The sequence below is a fragment of the Helicoverpa armigera genome, chromosome 12, assembly GCF_030705265.1.
Source record: "Helicoverpa armigera isolate CAAS_96S chromosome 12, ASM3070526v1, whole genome shotgun sequence".
NCBI lineage: Eukaryota > Metazoa > Arthropoda > Insecta > Lepidoptera > Noctuidae > Helicoverpa > Helicoverpa armigera.
This window is the reverse complement of record NC_087131.1, coordinates 8,727,204-8,733,531: the sequence shown is the minus strand read 5'-3', so window position 1 is coordinate 8,733,531 and position 6,328 is coordinate 8,727,204. Positions and strand designations below refer to the sequence as shown.

The 6,328-nt window shown below is 37.2% G+C and overlaps 1 protein-coding gene across 8 annotated transcripts in view; it reads right to left on the bottom strand.

Moving 5' to 3' along the window:
• The window catches only part of Rdx (roadkill), a 52,063-nt gene that overhangs the window by 17,032 nt on the left and 28,703 nt on the right, over positions 1-6,328 (bottom strand). The gene's annotated exons all lie outside the window — the stretch shown is intronic.

Here is a 6,328-nt window from a genome sequence, read left to right as displayed (position 1 = left end):
TTCGGTTTCCAAATAAAAGCAACAGTTGATTTCCATCCTCTTTCAATTGGAACGAAGAGAAAAGTGTAAACAATGTGAGTTAGCAATGACTCTTTTTTATTACGGTTTTTAGAAACGCAGTTCTGGTCTTTAATTTCCTGAATCGAGCCCCCAGTTTATCGTGACATCGGCCTTTCATCGTTCATCACGTACATTGTTATTCCTGAACGCATACCACTGAATACTGGCTTGATAGATGCTCTCAGCTTCTAGGAAACTCTGCATAATCATTCCATTGTAAATTCCATGTAACCAAACAAGTTGGTTTGCTGTTCGACAGGAATATTCAACAAACATACCCTGTTCCAGATATTCGCATTTATGACTAACTAAGAGTATTAGAGCAGAATTTGAGTACAAAGAAACAGGGCAATTGCTGAACCTACATAGGAAGAGCTGGAATGAAATGGACAGTTCTGGTCTGCATTCGAGCAATCAAACGAAGTATGTCAAACATAAAAAAGTGTCACAGCACTAAATAAAAGTAGGCTAAGTGAATTAATCGGCACGACCCAGAAACTGTCGACTGTCGAGAGCCGAGTCTTCACTACGGATGTTAAAGATGACAAATATTTTTAACATATTATAAACAATATTGTTTTTATGAAGTTATGGATTCTCTTTTTACCAAATTCCATTATCTATATCCTAATCAGAGTTGCAAAACGCCCTATCAGAAGGCTGATGAAATCGACAAATATGAAATCAAATGTTTAAATGTGTTAACAAAACATTACAATGTAGTCAAATTAAATATTTGTTCCATGACAACTTTAACTAGGTGGATAAGTTTTCATACCGCTGGGCTGTAGATAAGATATCGTACGCGCAACGATCACTCCGAGGTCGATCAACAATTTGCCACTGTGGCAAATGGAGCGGCCCGACCGACCTACATTCAGCTTCAGTAAACCGCTCCTATGACGATTAACAATAGGTGAATCATCATATCAACTCATCTATTACTTTTGGCCTACATTTAACTGGGACCATAATCTCGCTCACGTGACACATGGTGTAAGACGAGTAGGATTTCACGTTGATTTGTAGGATATTGATGGTGAGGTTGCGGTGTGGTCGCAGGCCCTTGCGGTAGACCACCCACGGATGGGACCACCTTGCTAACGACACAAAAAAACTATTATGAATCGTAAACGATAGCGTTTTTGTCAAGACGGATTTATTTCTAACAAAATGTAATTTAAACGATTTATGATGATGAGCTGGATGTTTTTTTTTAAACTATTTTTAATCAATTGATTTAATGTGAGTTACTATTATTCTCTCAAATATGAACAAATACCAGATCACATGTCTTAGTGGCATTTAATAATTCAATTTTATGGAATTTACATAGTCATAATATCAAAAACCGCTTTGGCGGAGTTTAGTTAATAAATTCATTATTTAAATAAAACCAAAAATGACAAACCAATATTTTGATCTACAATGACAATTAAGCGCAGGTTTTGGCATAAGATATTGAGATGCTGGGTATATAAAATTTAGTAAATTACAGTTAAAAATAAATAACTTTGATATGGAATTAAGAAGTCAACAACCCGTGAAATGTTGAGCAATCTACGTAGTACGTATCATCGGTCTCCCGTGGTCTTATTATAGATGTCACCCGACCAGCTCGCATCCTCTTCTATATTTAAGTCCTCCCGACGTCGTTTCACTACATTATTGGGATCGGTTGGTAAATCTCAAGCCGTAAGTAGGTGCCATAAAAACGGGGACTTTGTTGCATTTAGTCGACTGAATTATTGCTACCTTAGCAGTGACGTTCGACACATTTACATCAATTTCTGTTGTGTCACGGCCGCTGAGTTTACATTAAGAGATAAATACCTCTATCTATGTAATCATCTACGTATTTCAAATACGGTACGGTCATGTGAAAGCTTGTTATTAGCATAACAAAGAAATATTGCAATATACAATCACAGCGCAGTAGCAGCGTTTTCATTTTCATACGCAATTAAATTTTCGATATTATTTCTGATTTATGAGCATAAATAATATTCAGTGGGAATATGGTAATATAGAATTAAGGTTGCGTTAAAATTAAATTTTATTTAGCTTAAACAACAACTGTTGCGGTTTTCCGTGGCCATTAGGCACAATGTTATTTACAATTAGTTGTAGCTATTTGTCCTATATATGTTAAACCCTGAAAAGGCTTACAATAAGGCTACACAACCATAAATTTGCAATCAATATTAATAATGGCGGACGCTTGTCGAGACAATGGAATCGGAATAAGGACGATAGAACAATGAATACAGTGATACGCATATGACTGGTTTTATTTTTCATGCGGTGGTTCGCTGATGCAGCGGGCGTGCCAAGGGGGGAGTAACCAAGTGAGCAATGCCCTCTTAACGATGACTGCGTGTTGTGACTCAGACGCCCTGAGGACGACCCGACATTATAGGGTCCTCGACTGGGATCTGAAGGACGGCGTGTTTACAGCGAGCAAATAGTCCTACGATATCGCCCTCCTTATGTATTGCACACTTGCAATCGCTTGCTAAGACAATGTAACAATGGGAAACTATTTGCAATAAACATAGAATGTATGGTGTTAAAAAAATATATTACGTTATAGTTACACGTTCCACATTAGGTAAACAGGAAAAATTATCGCGTCTATATAAATGACTCACATAACAACAGTGTTTATACAGGGCTTTAATTCCTAGAATGATTTTATTAGTACTGTATCTACGTAGTGTAGGAGCCAGGAAGGGGCGTATCATGCACTACGTCTATTGATTTCGTGCCAGTTTTCCTACAGAAGACTCGTCTGCGAACTGAAGACGGTTTAAGTGGAGGCGAGGTCGCTCCGTCTTGTACACAAAGCGAGTAAGCGATTCTCTGTGATGTGACATTTTAATAATAGAGGTATTGTATCATGTCCGGTGGTGACGCAACAAGTACAGATGTCGAGGTTACTTATATACAACAAACCTAGTGTTCCAAATGACAAAGCCTAAATTCAGCAGCGGAGGTAGTGTGAGTAATTTGGTGTTGAGTAAGTCCCCGCGGACAATGAAAAGCATCCTTTGTCCACACGTGCAGACCTACATTTTTTATTTGAATATGTTTATCAAATTATAGGTAAAACAATGTGTGCACTAAACCGTTCTTGTCCTAAATTTTCAGTGACGTTGTGGTCAGGCAACTCAAAGCCGTCTGCGGTGGATAAGCTCGTAAATAAGCCATTTCAAACGATGCAACGATGGAAGATAAACCGGCATTATTATTCTTTACGAGTCCGTGATATATGTAAAGTAATTGTTTATGTCTATATTATTAGCTACATAAATAATTATGTGGTGTATTTGAGTAGAGGTGTTTGTAAACGTTAACTTAGCTTTATATATGTTTGTAACACTCGACCTCTTTACAGAAGAAAATACTTATACGTATGTGAAAATATAGCAACGATTTGAAACATAGAAAATCACTGACTGCAATCGTCGAGATCACTTGAAATTTTTGTTCCGAGCAAAACGCAATTGCTTCAAATCAATAATTGGTTCGCGGAAAAATGTATCAAAAATAGCTGAGTTATGGCATACAATGCAGATGGAAACAGCTCGAATAGCGTGACGCGTGGAATAATCAAACACATGATGTATTCAAGGTTGCGGTACCCGTCATCGTCTTGTAGCCGTTGTAAATATAACAATAAAACCGCCGCCACCCGACTTCAGCGAATAACTACCATATTTTATTGACACGTAATTAGTTTACTGTGACTGAAACATTATAACCTTTTAGCAATGTTACTGCCAATCGAAATGGTAGCGTGACTTTCACTTTAAACCATTGTCAATGAACTGTTCAACTAACTTTGTAAGGACAACTCGAAAACATGTATGTTCTTTCACATTTGTATAAGTACTTTATTGTTTTACGCTAACTAACGAGGCATTGTTAAGTGCGAATGAAAAAGTATTTAATTTGTCGCATGCAACGCAACCCTAAAGCGCTTTTGCAAGCGAGGCTCGTGTAATATAACGCGCGATATGGGAAAGTAAACCTCTTCAAGCGGCGACGACAAATGACTTGTGGAAGTGCATGTTCTACAAAGTATAACTCCATAAAATATTACTTCAATTTCGTCCGGTTATCTCCGCCGCTACGTGGGGCAGAAATGGAAGATGGAGCTGGAAAGGGATAGCTATACTCTGCAGCATCAATAGTCAGAGGGGTTGAAGAGACACTAGAAACAACTATAATATTAGCTGTCGTGAAAATGATTCTTATTCCCTAAGCAATAAGTGCCACTGTAAAATGTAACTGCTAGTTCAATGTTGGTACAACTCCCGCGGTCGCGCCTCGCATTATTTGTTATTATTCGCCTTTGTTGACTACACTCATAATGAAATGTATAATATTGTAGACGCATTTAAGAACCGATTTTGTAAACTTGGAGACAATAACATTATAACGTCTTTGTGATGATAAAACAAACAAACAGGCAGGTCTATGCGATAAACGGAGACGGTCATTAGGTTTAAAAATGTATGACAAATGTGTTTGGAAGGTGTAACGATTATTATAGTATTGTAGTGAGATGTGAAGCGGTATTACATAATTAAAATATTTCGCAGTTGGAGCGTGCACGCGAACGCGGAACTAAATGCTCACCACCTTTATTTGTCCGCGATGTGCGAGGACGCGCAAGGTGACCGTGCTACGGCGCGACGTCATCTCAATAGATGATGGTAGTACGTGTGCAAATGCATGTGGCAACATGACAATTATGGAATATGCCGCAAGTAGAGCTCGATAATTGCGTATCATTTATACTTCTTGGCAGTTTAGGCACAAGAGAAATGTTCTGTTGCTACGCGGCTACGGGCTACGTCATGTCACTTCAATAGGCAAGTCGTAGCACGCACGAGTTTTCTCGAATAATTTCATATTTTTCACTATTAAAATACCCAGCTAAATTGTTAAATCGACCATTACTCGTTGTATTTTGTTATATTTTGATAAGAATAAGGAAATAAATAGTTCGTATACAGATAACGATACCCGGAAAATGAATCCTATAGTTAAGGTTATCACAATAGATGATGGTGATACTATAAAACATCGTAGTATGTGTAATTATTGCCATAAAAAACTATGTAAGTGTTTACAAAGATGTATGTACTCAGTGCCTACACAACAAGTTTTAATTACTATAGTGTAAAACGTTAAGCCTTCCGCGATCAAGCGCGATACATAGACAGTTATGTGGTGAGCTGTACCTTTAGATATCTAACAGTTGTGCAATCAGTCCACAATATTATCGAAACGTATCGAATGCCGTCAGATAACCCTATGAACAGAACAATTGGCCAATTTAATTTAAACCCTCATAAAGAACCCCTATAAAAGCAATACATGGACCCAAAACCGCAACGGACGAGAAAATGGGATTGCCCAAAAAAACAGCGAATCACAATAAACCCCAAACACAAATCTTATGGACATAATGATTACGAAAAGATAATGTACGTTAACCACATTTTTGCAAGATCAACAGCCAACTGCAATAAATATGTAATTTGGCTAACAAAACTTCGCAAGTAAAATTTGTTTAGTTCTGCAAAGACAAATACTGATATTGTGTGCCAAGAGGCGGTATCGGGCTTGTTTGAACAAGGCTTTATCGTTTTGACATTGAAAGATAAAATTAATCAATGAAAGTCACCAATAATTTAATTTTATTCCACCAAGAATATAAGCATCGTTTTTCAATCTTTATCGGATAAGTCTATACGTAGACGATTTCCGCGATGTAATCAATAAACTACTCTAGATTGGTACATTTGAAGTGGTTCTAACGCAAAATGTTATTTACTATGTTTATACAAATGGAACGTTGAAAAATTTCAGCTGTGAAAACACCTACCTACCTTTGTCATTTAGCAAGGATTCTCTCTGCAAAAACATTATTTACAATGATTTTAAGGAGTCATAAATTAGTAATAAAGTTAACGGTTGTTCAAATAATTTTAAACAATAGAGTATTTGCAAAGAATGTAAGCACCTACAATTTACTCTAAATCTCTAGTGTTTATATAAGATTCCGGACCCTCTCCAGAGAGCAGCGTCAGTAAAGACTTGGCGGCCTTCCAGAGCGGTATCACGAGCGCTTCTTACACACAATTATTACGAAACTTATCAGCTAGGGAATATAATATTATATATCCAAACTAATATTATAAATGCGAAAGTAACTCTGTCTGTATGTCTGTCTGTCTGTCTGTCTGTCTGTCTT